The sequence below is a fragment of the Pyrgilauda ruficollis genome, unplaced genomic scaffold, assembly GCF_017590135.1.
Source record: "Pyrgilauda ruficollis isolate IOZ18807 unplaced genomic scaffold, ASM1759013v1 scaffold53, whole genome shotgun sequence".
NCBI lineage: Eukaryota > Metazoa > Chordata > Aves > Passeriformes > Passeridae > Pyrgilauda > Pyrgilauda ruficollis.
The window spans coordinates 769,003-785,889 of record NW_024526933.1 but is presented as its reverse complement, the minus strand read 5'-3'; positions in this window follow the sequence as shown (position 1 = coordinate 785,889).

Genomic DNA, 16,887 nt, shown 5'->3' with positions numbered 1-16,887 from the left:
AAGGACAAACATATCTATATAAGTGTGTTTTAAAAAAATTGTAATTAAAGACACAATTTCTGGAAGGAATGATTCATATAAAAAAACATCACTAATGTGACTAAGCCTGTTAATTTGGATAGCATTACTCAAATTCAAAGCAATGTAACCTGGAGGAGAATTGGCCCCATTTGACTTCTAAATAGATAGTTATCAGTTAAATTAATTGATGTTAAATGAATATGTCAATTAAATAAGCATAAGTATAAAATCTTACAACTTTAGACTTCTCCAGCTCTGTTTGGCATGAATACAAAAACCTTTATAGAAGTTTCAACTCTGGCTAATGACTTTAATCCCTTAAAGAGTTTTCAAGAGCTGAGGCACCATTCACCTTTTGTACTTTGTAACTTAACACTTTGGAAAAATAAGTTTAATCTATATTAATTAAAAAAAAAAAAAAAAAAGCAGGTGGACGATTTACTTTGATTCCCTTAAAATAATATATTTTCACTGACTTTATGATTCACTTAAATTAAGGCTGAGAAAATACAGTGCTATTAGAATCGTGTGTATGTATGTATGATTCAAAGTAAAGGACAAGATCTGTAACAAGTAAAAATAAGAACAAAAAGGTTGATTTTGGATTTGAAATTGATTCTTAAACTGTATAACCATTTGAGGGCATTGCGTTGTCCTTCTTATTTCCTGCTACGAAGATTTCAGTTCCTTTGGCTTACTAGTGACTGAGATATTAACTGAACAATAAAAAGAAACACTGGAAAAGTCAGGATGATCTGGTATCTGATCCTTTTGATTTCAAATGGGATTTTGTCCTGAAATTCTCTGTGGACCTTACGGCCAAGTTGCCACAGAGATGCTAGCTCAGGACCACACATATCAAATGAGAAACTATAGACTATTTTCTCAGCTAGAACAAATGGCTATTTAGCACTTTATGGAGTTTAGCTAATACTGACAGTAACACAATCCAGAGCTGGAACCATTTTAAACAAAAATATTTATACATAACTATTTCAATGAGACTATTTCTGGTATTTCACATGGTCCAGCAAGTTTCCTTGCTTCTTTCCACTAATTTCTGCCTTCTTGTGTTTTAAAGAGTGTGCTTTGTATGATGTACTTTTGAGGCATAACAATTCACATTCTCTCCTTCTATCCCACTGTATATGCAGCAATAATTTAAAACAATCACATCACTGATCCTATAAGAATGAGAAGCTTTTTTCCTTCTTTTTCTTTTTCTTTTTTTCTTTTTCTCTTTCTTTCTTTTCTTTCTTTCTTTCTTTCTTTCTTTCTTTCTTTTCTTTTCTTTTCTTTTCTTTTCTTTTCTTTTCTTTCTTCTTCTTTTTCCTTAACATAGCAACTTCTTTGAAAGGCACACCAAAAATTAGAGAGCTTTAATCTACTGCCAAGATATAGTTTTCATCTATTTCATGGGATGCAAGACCTGGAGTTTTCTAGACAGTGGAAATATTACTATTCATCATAGTAAGTGAGAAAAAAATATTAACTTGTCTGTCTTATTTTGTATTCTGTCAAAGGCTCAACACCCATACAAGAATTTTCTACTGTTTTATAATCACATTTTTTTAAATAACACAGTGAGGAAAAGCTGTTTAAAATACAAGTCCTTAAAAGTCTATCTCCCAACAAAGTGCCATTCTTTCATTCTTTCTCTTGAACACAAAAGTCTATTTATTTTCTGGGGTTTTGGGTTTTTTTTTGTGGCTCTGTGTGCGTGTGTGTGTGTGTGTGTGTGTGTGTGTGTGTGTGTGTGTGTGAGTGTGTGTGTGTGTGAACAACTGATTGTCATGTATGTCTGCTTCCATGTTACACTGGTTAATTCCTACTGATTATTTAACTTTTTGCATACAAGAACTGCAGTTAAGACTAATATCGAGGTATTCTAAGCACTGACTTTTTCCAGTTATGATCTCATCACGTCAAAGAACATTGATAAAATTTTACCATAATGACCTCTACTGGAAGATTAACATTAAAAGGAATACTAACTTATTTGTAGGCAGCTTTCCTATAGTATTTTCCTTGCTGATCAAATATTTGACCAATCAACAAACATTAATTTTGGATTTAAGGGTGTAATACTTTACTTACCACCATTAGAAAAAAAAAAAAAGAGATAATTTTCAAAATAAAATATGTAGCATATTATTCTTTCTGGTTAAAATCATTGTTAAGGAAGAGAATACTCCCAGTTTAATGTGAGAAAGAAAAAAGGGGGGATGCATATTTAAAACCACAGAATAATTTCAGTTTTTTAGATTAAAAAAGAGGTATTACTGGTAATGACTATATTATTAATCTCACTGACATATTTCAAGTTTGTCATATGGATAATATCACCAGTATGAGTAAATATTTTGGAGTTCAGTGTAGCTGATGAAAATAGACCATTTAAAGATCTTCCATTTTCAACAAGTTAAATTGGATAAGATTATGACTTGTTGTTCGGTTTTTTAAGACTTCAATAGAGCCAGCAGAAGCAGTCACATTCACCAAGTTAAAAGCTGTATTTGTATATGCCTCTTTGTTGTCTAGAGAGATAACTCTGCCCACACAGAGTTTTGACCTCTGGTAATGGGAAGGGGAAAAAAACAACCAACAATCTGTTCCCCATGATTCTCTTTCATGCAACTTCTGAGGAAAAGTACACCTCTGCTACAACTGTCTAGGAATATCTTGGTTTTAAGTGTGAGGATATCACAAATTAAATAATCCCTGAACTATATGAAATATTACCTTGAACTTCATGTTTCAGGAATTGAATTTGAAATTATCTGTACTTTGACCTGTAAAATATTGAGCGACTTTCTCAGTAGTGCCAATGAAAAATATTCCTGCATAATTGCACTGTAGATTCTTTACTTAATTGATGCATCATTTCAGTTGAATTTGAAATTATGGAGATACTTCTGAGAACAACCTGAGAATTTATTTTCTTCAGATACAGGAAAAAAGTAATACCCTCTTATCTTTGTTAAATAGTAACTAAACTTACATATTTTTATAAGGAAGAAAAGGTACTTTCATCTCTAAATCAACTCAGAATTAGTTCACAAACATATCCTGAAAAGGATGACCTCAAGAACAAGCCAATGATTTGTTCTGTATGTCCTTTGTTATAGAGGAAACATAGGCTAGCCATAGAAAGGAAATTCCTTTAAATAAGAAATTAATTGGAGATTATTCATGTTTTGCTTTTCTTGTTCTGGTAAACAGCCAGGTGGAAATTTCCTCAGGTTATCTTCTTATCTTCTTCATTACACTCTGTGTATGTACATTTTACCATGCTTGATACCTACATTTTAAGCCCATAATTTCGAAAAAGTGCAAATTTTTAAAAGTGAAAATTTGCATAAATATGCCATATTCATTTTTATTTTATGCAAAAGATCACTAATATCTAAATTCTAACATATTCCTTTAAAATTACAGTTTTATCATCAACAAGTAATACAAATCTGCGTACTAAAATATCTTTACAACTTTCTTAATCTGGAAAAAGCTAAATGTCAAACAAATTTACCAAACTGTCAAGTGTTACCAACTGTCTGAACAAAACTGTTAACAGAAGATTATTTTGTGTATTCTTATGGTAGGGCAAAATAAATGGATGCAGTCTTTGCTATTGATTTTAGTGAATGAAAACCAAGAGCACTAATAAACAGACTTATTGCCTTAGTGAAAATAGTGTCAGTTTGGTATTGCTTTTGTCCATAGCTGCCACTCCCACATTTATTTCTAAATGCTACTCTTCATCCTTTTAAAATTGCAATGTAGGGCTCAGTCTAACAAAATAAATTTCCTTGTTGACTAAGAAACTTGTAAATTTCCTACATTCTACTGTATAATATAATTTTAATTGTGATAGATCATAAGATTGTAATAGTTACTTATTTACTCATCTGTGTGGGTGTGGTTGTGGGGGTGTGGGTGTGTTTTACAGTGGTCTGCACCAGAAGCTGCAGTGGGGCTGTTGACCTGAGGATTGCATATGCCAGTACCAGGAACAGGGGAGACTGAAATCCAAATGCACTAGCTGGGCAGGCTGTGGGTCTAAACCAGGCTGTTTGAATACACACATACTCAAATGTGTATATTGTCACCTATGGGCCCCCACTGGCTCAGTTAGAAGGAGGAGCTGGTTGGGACTGTTGCTGTCTACACTTCTGTGAGTGCTCTGTGAGTTCACCTGTCTGTGATCTATTCAGCCAGCTGTGTATATGTACATACATGGAGCATAAAGTGTGCTTGCTTTGCATGTGGCTTCTGGGAACCCATCTTTGGCCTGTTTGGCCTTTAATAAGTGGAATGGCATCATCCTGACTTGTAGAAACTTTTTTAATATCCAGTCTGATTTGAATTTAAGTACTGAATTTTTTAACTGAAGGATTTTGCAGGTTATAATGTTTAAGATGAGGTGTCTATATTAAGTTTCCTAAAATAAACCTTATTTTATGGGGTACTGAAAGAGACATACATAATCCAGAACCTTTTCTTCATTCTCCCTTCCCATATAGAATTCAGTCTTGATTGCTGTTTTGTTATAGCTGTTCAAATGGCATTTGATTGCCTTTGCATTTTCTATTTCATCCTCCTTTACTTTAGTTGGATACACAAATATGAATTTATCTAGGCATATGTAGACAGACTTATATTTATAAGTATGAGTCTGTAAAATATGTTAACAGCTAGATAAATCTGTTTGGTAGAGATAAGGTGTAGTTCCACTAAAGAAGAACCTGTAATTCCACAAAGTCTAATAAAATGAAGCCATAAATTAAGCAGCAGAGAAGAAAATAAGCCATAAGAAAAGTGGCAGAAAAAAGTAATTTTGCCCTTACTCATAAACTCTGGTTTCTAGCTAAATCTTGCCTTGCCTGTAATAGGATACTTGAAATTCAGTTATTCAATTGCAAGTTTTCAAACTTTTACACAATGCTGATCACTCCTCCATCAGTATTTCCCTCTTTAATCTCTTGACCCTACATGACAATTTATTTTTGACGCATTATGATTTCTGTCTTTTTGCCATGTAAGAAGTTTGACTTGCTTGAACTTTCCAGGAAGGTTGTTGGATGCTTCTTTAAGTATTTGATTCAAGTGACCTTACAGGCTCTGTGTTTTAGTGCTGCCTAAGAGAACACATTTTTTCCTCTTTGAAGTTGTTCTTCTATGTGTCATTCATTCTGTTTATGTTTGCATCATCTGACTTTAAGTAATACAGTAAGTCTTTATTGTTTATACCCCGTATTTCCTGCTACATTTCCTTCAGTAAGCAAACCACATTCTTTAGCTCCTTCAAAAATAACACCGCAATATAGACAGCCCAGAACGTTAGTTCCCTTAAACTCAAAATTTCCTTTTTCTTTCAAATGTTTCTTGCATTTCTTCAGTTGATTTTGAAAACTGTAATTGTGCCAATAGATACAGCAGCACACATTTTAGTCACCTCACAAGTGTCAATACATTGCAGAAGACAGGTAGATCAGTTCTCTCTCAGCTGTCATCCTGTGTGATGCTAGATTGTTATCACTGATGCTTACAAAGACCTGATCAGCATACCTCAGTATGATGAAAAATTCAGTAGCTGAAGACAGTAAAGAAAAATTAATATGATGCTAAGTTATTCTGAGGATGCCTTAAACATTGGTTATAGAAACTAGAACTAGAAATCCTGCAATATTTTTACTGAAGAAAGGGATAGCTGTCATAATTTCTAATTTTCACAGCTTTTCACATAACGTGGAAGCCCTTTCATCATAGAATCCAAGGATGATTTGGATCAGAAGGGGCCTTTATGGATCATCTAGTACAACCCCTCTGCCATGGACAGAGACATCTGTAATCTTTCTATAGACCAGACTGCTCAAAGCTCTGTCCAAATTGACCTGGAACTCAGCTCTCCTACCCTCCCCTCCCCTCCCCTCCTGCATCTCTTCCCTGAGCTTCTCAGAACTTCCCACAACTTCCCTCAGCTTCCCTTCCCTTCTCTTTAACTAGAAAGGCCAATGCAGCCTAGTAGTCATATGAATTCTTCAGCAACTTTTACAGCAAAATTAACCAGTTTTACAGTTACTATGAGATTTTGACTAGTACATAAACATCAGTATTTTAGGAGGAATTATTCCAGAAACATTGGAAAAGCTAGAAGTTCACCTACTTTCAGCTGCTCAGCAGTGAAGACACTAGAGCTAATTAGTTACTAATAATTACTTAATTAATAATGATTTGTTTGTAATTCTTTGAACACGATTTCCAGAATAAAAAAATAAAAGGTCAGAAATTGAACTAGACCATCATTATTTTATTTAAACAGAAAGCAAGCCTTGCCACCAGAGGCTGCTCGAAAGAAACCCACATCAAGTTTTTCTAGCAATTGCATATAATAAGATCCCCAGAAATAACACTTTGCAGGGTTGAAATGGTCATATTCTGAGTGAATGCAACAATTAAAAAGATAGAAGAACAATGAGTTCTGTAAACTTGCTTAAGTAACCTTCCCAAAATGCGATCAATGGGGAATAAATAAAATATCATTGAGGGCACAGACATATCAAGATTAGGCAGGATTTGACAACAAGAGTTTTGAAAGAAATCTGCAGAGAGGATATAATGTAGAGAGTGGAAGGGAAAAATGTAATGTAACAATAAATTTTCCAGGTTTTAAAAAAAGAAATTGTATTGGAAGGACTTCATAGAAATATTTACAATAATTATTGTTCTTCCTGATACAAATGATACCCATGGATTAAAAAAATAAAAAAAAAAGCAGCATAAATTTGATTATTAGGTTTGTCACTGTTCCTGTTGTACAGCCAATACCTGTCATAACTCCCTGTTACTGATTATTGTTTGTCATCATAATGTCTTATAATTTTGTCTCCTAATTTATATTTACTTACATCATTGCTATCTGAAGCTTCTCATCAATGACTTAAAAATTATACTAAGTAGGATGGCGAAAAACACAAAAGGAAAGGTGCTTTATTATATATTTGTTGTATATTTTTGTTAAATTAACTAGTAAGACTGAGGAAATAAGAATTTAAAATTAGAAAAATAAATAAAAATTATAATGTTTGGAAAGCTTATTTTAACAATGTTGGAAGCACTAAAGCAAGAAATCATTTTAATTTTTTATCAGCTAGCAATATTTGACATATACAGAAAGAATAATAAAGTTGAGTAAAAAAAAAAAAGCCAGGAAATCATAAAATCTAATAAGCATTTAGATCACACTCATTATAGAATCACTAAAGAATGCACTACATACTACATCCAAAAAGTAATAAGGACACTCCATAAGTTCAGAATTTTTATTTATGCCAAGAATACTATAAATTTGTGGAAGGAGATATTCTGGATTCTTTCAGAAAATTAGGTGCTACTCTTTGTGTCTTTTTTTCCTAGATGTGGTAGTCTTATAGCAGTGGGATAGCAGATAGTCAGCCTTTCTGCTGATTTACCTACAATAATGCCTTAGGAAAATAAGAAAACAATATGACAAAAATAAAAATAAATTAACAAACCAACAAACTAAAGAACCCAACCATACAACGTCCTACAATCTTCACATACGATGGGCAGAATGACCACGAATCTACTAGATTTCATAATACTTGTAACTAGACCAGATTTCACAATACTTGTAACTAGACCCGATTTCACTTGAGTTTGGTGTTCCAAGCTGGTCTAAGTCACAATTGTGACTGACTGTCGTTCAGTCCTTATAGAAACTCTGTCATGAACAAAATTTTGTATTTCAGCAGCACTTCAATGAAAAGAAAGTGACACGATCCGTCCTGGGGGACAAGATTTGTGAAGGTTCTTTTCACTGATCTCAGGGTGCAAAAAACTGACACGACAAGGGGGTTTTGCAGCAAAATCAAAACAAATGTACTTTTATTGAATAACCACAACAAAAATGCCTTAGGGAGAATTGGAATGAAGAGAAGGGAAAGAATAAGGAAAAAAGAAGAAAGGAAAAGAAAGGAGGTGTATAGCTACCAGACATGCAGATGACAAAGTCCCTCGAAGTCCAGTCGACAAAGAGCCTGTCGTCTTCATGTCAGGGGAGATCTCAAGGGTACCAGTCAGCTCTAACCTCTTTTATACTCCTTTTTGATTGGAGGAAGAGGACACATTTCAAAATAGTCTATTTTGGATACAAAAAGTCCATCAGCAGTCCATCAGCAGAAGGTGTCATACAGAAAGTCCATCAGCAGTAGGCAAGAACCATTGTCTTCTCGGTCCAGTGGTTGCTTGCAAACTTGCTGTGGTTACCGGGCCTTCCCCACACACGCCTTCTCCCACCCTACGGTAGGGATTTCAGTCTCAGTCTTTTAGGGAAGAAGAGGGGGCTTTTCCATGTAAGGGTCGCATGTCTCAGTCCTTGAGGGGAGAACCTTCTCCCATCTCTGTCACGGTGGTTGATGTAGGTGAATGGAAGGTCTTTTTCGGTGACCACCAAGAAGGTCATTCCAGAGAGAAAGTCCAGCCAAGTCAAGAGGTTGGAGAAGTTCCAGGATCAGCGTTGCTAAGTGATGCAGGTGAAGAAGAGCACACTGCCCCTTCTCAGGCGCAGTGTTCCATGAGTTGAGCAAACACACCCGTAGACAATAATTTGGCTTGGTGGACCAGTCAGACCTGGATTTTCAGAACAGGATCTTTTCCTTTCCCTGGTGGTCTCAACTTTCATGATGATTCAGAGGCAAAAAATGAGGGAAATTTCAGACAGACACTCACAGAAAGTACTTCATGAATTGAATAAAACCATCTAGAATTTCAGTAATTTTTATGATCCTTCACACAGTGACTTGTAAAGCTGCTCTAATTTCCTTATATTCCCCCGCTTTATTACGTTTATTGCTCATCTAACTGTAATGGTCCCCATGGCAATAATGTACAGATGGCTGCTGTTAACAGAAGCTACAGGTTGTGGTGCTAAAATGAGTGTGCCTAAAAGAAAAGAAAATCAGAGGATATCAATTCCCTCCTTCTTAGGACTACTGATTAGTAGAACAACTTTTTACCACAATAAAAATTTTGCAAAGCCGCTTCAATTAACACTATCTTTGTTTACAACACTGCAAACATAGAACATAAATGCAATTTTAAATTATTGGAAGTTTGCATCTGTTGTCATAGCTAGTTGGTTTTAAGTCAGTAAAATTTTGTTACTTCAGCCCTTTCTTTCTCTGTTGTCTTTTTCTGTCTTCTATTTCTGTCTCTCCCTGCCTCTCTTTCTGGCTGTCTCTCTGGCTGTGACCTTCCTCCTTACTCTCAACTCCCCCTCCCCCCTCCCCCTTTTTGTTTTGCTTGCTTTTCCTTTCTCCCTTTTTTTTTAATCCTCTCTCTTTTCCTATCTTGTTCTCTATTTTCAAATCTATTGATTGATCAGGTGTACTCTCTAATTTACAATAAATGAACTCTCATTACTGGGTGTAATTTACATAATACATAATCTAAATTAAGTGTTTCAAGTTGTGGAAATTAAGTGTTTCAATATGTGATCCCAATAATTTGTGGGAATATATTGTGACCATATAATATTCATTACATGAAGTTATGATCATTGGATTTGGCATGCTGTAATGGTAATTGCCAGACTTGCTGCTGACTACAATACAGTGTAAATAATCAGTAATGCTGAAGGATAGTGGATGTTTTAATAGTACTGTCTAAGGAACCTAAATGAGTCCGTGGGACCTAATGAGATTCATCTGCAGGTCTTGAGCGAACTGGCAGACAAAGTTGTCTAAGCCACTGAACATTTTGAAAAATTGTGGCAGTCAGATGAAGATCCCCATGACTGGAAAAAGGGAAATATAACCCTTGTTTCAAAACTGTTGAACGCTAAGTTCAGCCAAGTCCATCTCACCTCTGTGCCAGGAAAGGTCATGGAGCACATTCTCTTGGAAACTATGCTGAGACCCATGGAAAACAAAGAGGCGATTTGTAACAACAAACATGGCTTTGTAAAGGGCAAATTATGCCTGAAAAATCTGGTGGCTGTCTTTGATGGGGCTGGAGCATTAGTTCGTGCATAGAGGCAAAGGAACTGACATCATCTACCTGGACTTGTGAAAATCGTTCAGCACTATTCCAAGTGCCATCCTTGTGTATAAATCAGAAAAATATGGATTTGATGAATAACCACTCAGTGGATAAAGAACAGGCTAGACTGCCACACACAGAAAGTTGTGGTCAGCAGCTCACTGGCCATGTGGAGACCAGTGATGAGTAATGTCCTGCTGCAGTTAGTGTGGGGGCAGATACTGATCACCATCTTTGCTGCTGGCAGAGAGCAGGATAGAATGCACACATGAGTTTGCCAACAACACCAAGCTGTGTGGTGCAGTCATGGTGGAGGGAAGGGATGTTATCCAGAGGGACCTGGATACAATTCAGAGTTGCAAAATTCATGAAGTTCAACAAAGTGAAGCACAAGGTCCCACACCTGGGATGGGGCAATCCCAGGCACATATACAATAGAGCGGAGAAGTGATTTAGAGTAGCCCTTTGGAGAAGGACTTGGCGTGATATTTGACAAAAACCTTAACATGAACAGCCATGTGCACTCATAGCCCAGAAAGCCAACCGTGTCCTGGGCTGCATCAAAAGAGGTGTGACCAGCAGGTCAAGGGAGGCAATTTTCTCCCTCTATTCTGCTTTTGTGAGACCCCCACCTGGGAATACTGCATGCAGGTTAGGGGTGCCCAGCATAACAAAGACATCTACCTGTTGGAACAAGTCCAGGGGATGACCACAGGGTAATAAAGTACCTTCCCTATGAACACAGGCTGAGAAAGTTGGGGTTATTCATCCTAGAGAAGAGAAGGTTGTGTGTCATAGTCTTCCAGCATCCAAAAGGGGGCCATTTGTCAGGAACTGCAGTTACAGGAAAAGTAGGAAAATATTCAAACTGAAAGACTGTAGGTAAGGATGAGATGGGAGGAAGATATTTTTAACTGTGAAGGTGTTAAAGCACTCAAACAGGTTCGCCAGAGAAGCTGTGCATGTCCCAACCCTGGTAGTGTTCAAGTTCAGGTGTGGGGGCAAGGGAACTCTGAGATACTTGGTTTAATGAATTGTGTCCCTTCCCATGGCAGGGGGATTGAAACTAGGTGATCTTTAGGGTTCCTTCCAACCCAAGTCATTCTGTGATTCTAGGATTTGAATTACTGGTCCTTGTATTGGTATGAGAGGTATGTATTCACAACCATCCGTCAGCTGGACTTTGAAGTATTCATAATGACCTTTTCAGCCCAAGGTTTGTCCCATTCTTCATTCCTCTTCATGCCTCTTGTACTTCACACACTGGTACCTCACTGCTTATGTTTCATTATAGGGGTGCTAATAGAGACTGAGTTAGAAGACATGGTAAAGCGAGTAATATTCACTGGTGTTTTCTTGTCCACAAAGCCAGTTATTTCATCATCAAAGGAAATTATCTTGATAATACCTGACTTTTATTATTTATTTTATTGGAAGTAAACCAATGGAAAAACCAATAAAAAAACCAATAAAAACCTTAAAAGTTTTACATAATTAACTTTTTCTCTAAATACTTATACCATGAATTATTTTTTTGAAAGTATTATTCTGCAGGATGACATTTAATGTCCTCATAGTGCTCTAGATAAATCTTCACAAATATTGATATTAGGAATTATTGATATTAAAACTAAAACATTTTAAAGAATACTAATTTATGCTAAAGAATAAGGGCACAGGTGAGATATTTTCATAATCTCTATTAACCTTCCAACAGTTAATTTTGGGCTGGATATGATTCCCATGCATACTAATGGTGGTAATTTGTAAACAATCTGTTCCTGTACAACAGAAATTGCATATTACAAAGCACATATTACTAAGATAGGTAGTTATAACTCTACATACTCCTGCTTTTTACATGCTAAATGTAACACTTTAGATCATGATATATGGGTTTTATTGTATAAGAACAGATAATTTGCAAGAAAATTTTCTACTAGTTTCTGTTCCAAATATTTTTTTAAAAAACAAAATAAAAACTTAATTTATATTTCATAAAATTTACAGCAAGAATAAAAAAAACCCCACAGTACCATATTTCTGATTAATAAACTTTTTATTGTGTAATATATTGAAACAAATTTTTCTGTGTCAGCACATAAAACTTACACAAAAAGTAATGAAATCAATATTTGCAAAGAAAGTTTCTTAACAATTTATCAGTAAAATTCTTTAAGATAAACTCTATTTTATGAAGCACGCTTTAAAGGTTTTGGTACATAAAGTATTAGAAATAACTGTCTTAAAGAAATTTATGGCCTTAACCTCTAGCAATGCTTGCCTATACTTCCAAAACAAGATGCTAATGCATTTGTAGTAGTGAGTTAAACAAAATTTAGAAAAATATGCCTTGGCTGACTTACTCAAAATAGAATGAGCCTAAGGTTGTGACTGAAAAAATATTTAAAATTATCTACTAATTAACTGCTTGAACCAAAGAGGTATATGAAACCTTTTTCTACATATGAAAGCATTTTCTCAAATAATGTATCTATCTGAGGTGAAAAAAAAATACTCATGTTGATATTTTGAAATATTTATTAATGTTTTTTACGTTACATTTCCACTAGAGAAATTCAAAAGTTTTCTATCATCTATTAAAATTAATAATATTTTTAATACTATCAGGATCTTGGAAAATATGTATGCCTTGTGTCAAAAAAAGTCATGCATTAAGAAAGTTTTCTATAGTCTCTAGCAGTCTAGCATCTGTTATCTCAGAATATCCAGCTGTTTCCAATTTTGCATAAAATAACAAGACATGTTGGGCAACTACAAAATAAGAAATAAGCAGAGTGATTTTTTAATATGCAATTTTTCTAATGATTGCAACCGTAAGACATTTGCATCCACCAGTGTCTATGATGTTTTGCATATTTATGAATGAAGTCCCACACTACAATCAAGCTTGCCCCTGTTTACAAATAAAAATCTGTAAAAGGAGGAAGATCATAAACTGTAAGATTTTTGACTGGATTAATTACATAATAAGGTGCCTAAAAGTAACATTTTTGGGTCTAATTCTACACAATTTGCTTAATGTTTGCACCTGTGACAGAACTCGAATTTGAAGGTTTTCTTCCTTCACCTCTGCATTGCCAGTTCAGAGTTGGGTTTTTTTAATTGATTTTTAACTTTTATTGATTTTTCAACTGTAGTGTACAAGAACATTCAAGTCAGTTGTGTTCTCAGGCACCCCAGTTTATACTCATTAATGAGGACAGTAATGGAAAAAAAATTGTTTCATAATTGGTAGGAAAATAAAAATCATCTTTCATGCACTAAACTTTTTTTAGAAAAGGTTTGTTGACTCAGAGAAGTAGCAGAAACAGAGTTACTTGTAGGCATTGTAAAATAATTCTCATATTTGTAATAAAAAGTGTATATTTCATGTACATTAATTGATGTATTTTTTACATGACAACTCACAAATTTTTTTATATGATGAAAGATGATCTGAAAAGCTGTTTTAGTGTTCACTTCTACTTCATTTAGATAAAGATTTCAAGTCTTGTTTCAATATCACTCACATAATGCAAAATTTGGAATAACTGTTGAAGAGAAATATTACATATAAACATAAAAACACAAATTGTTTGGTTTCACATTTCCCTTCTTGAACAAACATTACATTTTGTTAGAAATTTGTTAAAGCAAAGAGAAAGTGGGAGCTGGTCCTTAGCTTACAGTCTCTCCCTGACCTGATTTCTTATCATGTAACCTAAATATAATAGAAGAGGAATTCGTTTTCTTCCCTTAGAAATAAAGACAGGACATGGAAAAGATCCTTGGAGGCTATTTATTTCTGAATTTTAGTTAAAATATTCAGACTATACAAATATTTGATCAATTTTCATCAAGTGTGACTCTGGGTTGAATTGTTCCGCTCTTGCCCTTGCCTTCAACAGTTATTACAAAGTGAGAAAAAAAATATAAAATGTTGTCTCGTGCTAGCTACAGAATCATAGACTCCCAGAATGGTTTGGGTTGGAGGGGACCTTAAAGATCCTCTAGTTCCAAACCCTGTGCTGTGTACAGGGACACCTTCTACTAGACCAAGTTGCTCAAAGCCCCATCTAACCTGGCCTTGAACACTTCCAGTGATCGGGCTTCCACAACTTCTCGGGGTGCTGTTCTGGTCCTTCAGCACCCTTATAGTGGAGAATTTCTTCCTTATGTCCAATCTAATCCTACCATCCTTCAGTTTGAAGCCATTCCCCTGGTCTAGCACTCCATGACCTGTAACTGCTACATAATAGGATATTAAGAACCAATTAAATCTTGAGCCTTTTCCTAATCATCCCTTTGGCCCACCTCAGCTCTTTAGGCTGGAATCATGTGATGAGGCTTCGTTGCAGACATTTTAAGCATATCTGTTTTTCTGTTTCAATCATCTCTGTTTTTCTTAGCTAACAGGTACTGTCTGTCTGTTGGTGAACAATATAAAATGAATAATAGCACAAGTAAGCCACAGAAGGATGAACGAAGTAGCAAACGGAGTTAGGCCAGAGAAGAGTGAGATGAGAATACAGGTAGAAACCACTCTGCAGACACCAAAGTCAGTGGAGAAGGAGATGCACCAGAGGCTGATATTCCCCTGAAGCCTGTGGTAAGGCAGCTGTGTCCCTGCAGGCTGTGGAGGTCCACAGGGATGCAGAGATCCACTTACAGCCTGTGGAGGAGAACCAGCCAGAGAAGGTGGATGCCTGAGAGGAAGCTGTAACCCCATGGGAGATCCCTGGACAGAAAGGTCCAATGTCCAATAGTCTCAGCCTGGAGCAAGTGGGTGTACAAAGGAATCTGTTATCCCAAGGGAGGCCCCATGCTGGAGCAGCTTGTTCTTGGAGGGACTGCATCCTGTGGAAGAGTGACCCACACTGCAGCAGTTTTCGGAGGACTGGTTTTCATGGGATAGACTCACATTGCAGCAGTTCACTGAGAGCTGTTGCTCGTGAGATGGACCCATGTGGGAGAAGTTCATAGAGAAATGTCTCACATAGGAGGAACCCCGCGGCTCAGCTGGGGAACGACTCCTCCCCCTGAGAAGCAGGAGAAGCCTCGGGTGATGAACTGGCCATAACCCCCATTCCCTGTCTCCCTGTGCAGACAGGGTAGGAAGTAGAGGTGGGAACAAGGGATGGGTGGGGGAGTAAGGTGTTTTTTTAAGGTTTTATTTTACTTCTCATTAACCTGCTCTGAATTTGTTCACAATGAATTTAATTAATATCTCTAATTAAGCCAGTTTTGCCCATGGTGGTATTAGATGAATGATGTCTCCTGGTCCTTATCTCAACCCATGAACCCTTTGTTAAATTTTCTCTCCCCTGTCCAGCTGCGGAGGGGAGTGAGGGAGCAGGTTTGGTGGGTACCTGGCATCTGACCAACATCAACCCACTACACAGGCCTTGCTCTTCTTTGTATGATCCTGAAGAGAACGGTGATGCCACTATGCAATCTTTTTATTTCACATGACTTTCCAGACATCTAATATCAAGGAGGAAAAAGGAGGTTTTTTGAGAAGTCATGAGGTAAGATACCATTCTCTACACTCCATGAAAACACCATTTTGATACACAATAACAAAATATTACTATTTATCAAACTTATTCCCTTCTGTACAAAATAAGAAAAGAGAGACTAAGAAGAAGAACTGTAAAAAGAATAATTACTAGGTCAAATTTGATGAAATCTCTCTTGAGCTCATTTGCTACTTTAGTGTGGAGTTGGAGATGTTAGAGAAAAAAAAATCCCCAACAAATCCTCTGCAAATATAAAAAAGAAGTGAATCATGAAACCTCCTTGTCTTAGATCTTGCTAAGGAATATATATGTTCTATTTCATGGAAGTAAATATAACTGGGAAGGAAAGGTTAAAATATCCTCGAAAATATACAGGTAAGTTCTAAACAAATCCAATATATTGAAGCTTTATATTTCTTTCCTTAGTGTGAAACTAAATTTGATTTTGAGTTCACAAAATACGCCTTTGCTAGAGGATCCGGTTGCTTTCTAGAGTGTTACTTACTCTGAATATGTTTCTGTGCTTAATCTGTAAATTAATTGCTTTATAAAATTGCTAAAAAAATTCATTCTTTTTCCTCATTTCTTCAATACTATAACTTCTAGCTACAACAACTTCTAATGAAATTGTGAAGAATCTACAAACTGATAATTGTCAGATTTCAGTGTTAATATGTTTCTGTTCAGGAAGCAGGCTTTTTTTTCAGTCATTAGATACTGTCTTTCTCTTCATGTAAAATAAGAAAAACCATTTTCAGAATGGAAGGGTTTATTTTTCCATTTGTCTCACTTGAGAGATTTCATGAATACTGATGTCCATACAGCCAGCTGCCATTTTCACATCCCTGGCATTTTATTCTTGGTCAAGGGCAACATACAACCAGTCATCTCTCACACTCCATCACTCTCTTGGAGACATACAGCAAAGCAAAGTGGCCATAAAAAAATCAGATTTCTCATCTCTGTTTTATTACTCACTGAGGTTTATATATTTAAAGGGGCAAATTAAGTGCATGATAATGTCTTGACATTCATTATAAGCCTTTTAAATTGCCCTAATCTGAAAAATGTTATAAAATAGAATCAGCCTTAATCTTCTTTGTATCAAAGTTTGATATGACCATTGCATCTTTAATTCCACCTGTTCCCAGCTGCATACTGCTGATCCATTAAACAAAATTACTGTTGTCTATGCTCACCCGTCAGTTCTGTCAAAAGTTCTTGAGGGGAAAAAATATAACTGTTGCTTAAAGCATTATTCAGAAATTTTTAAATAATGTTT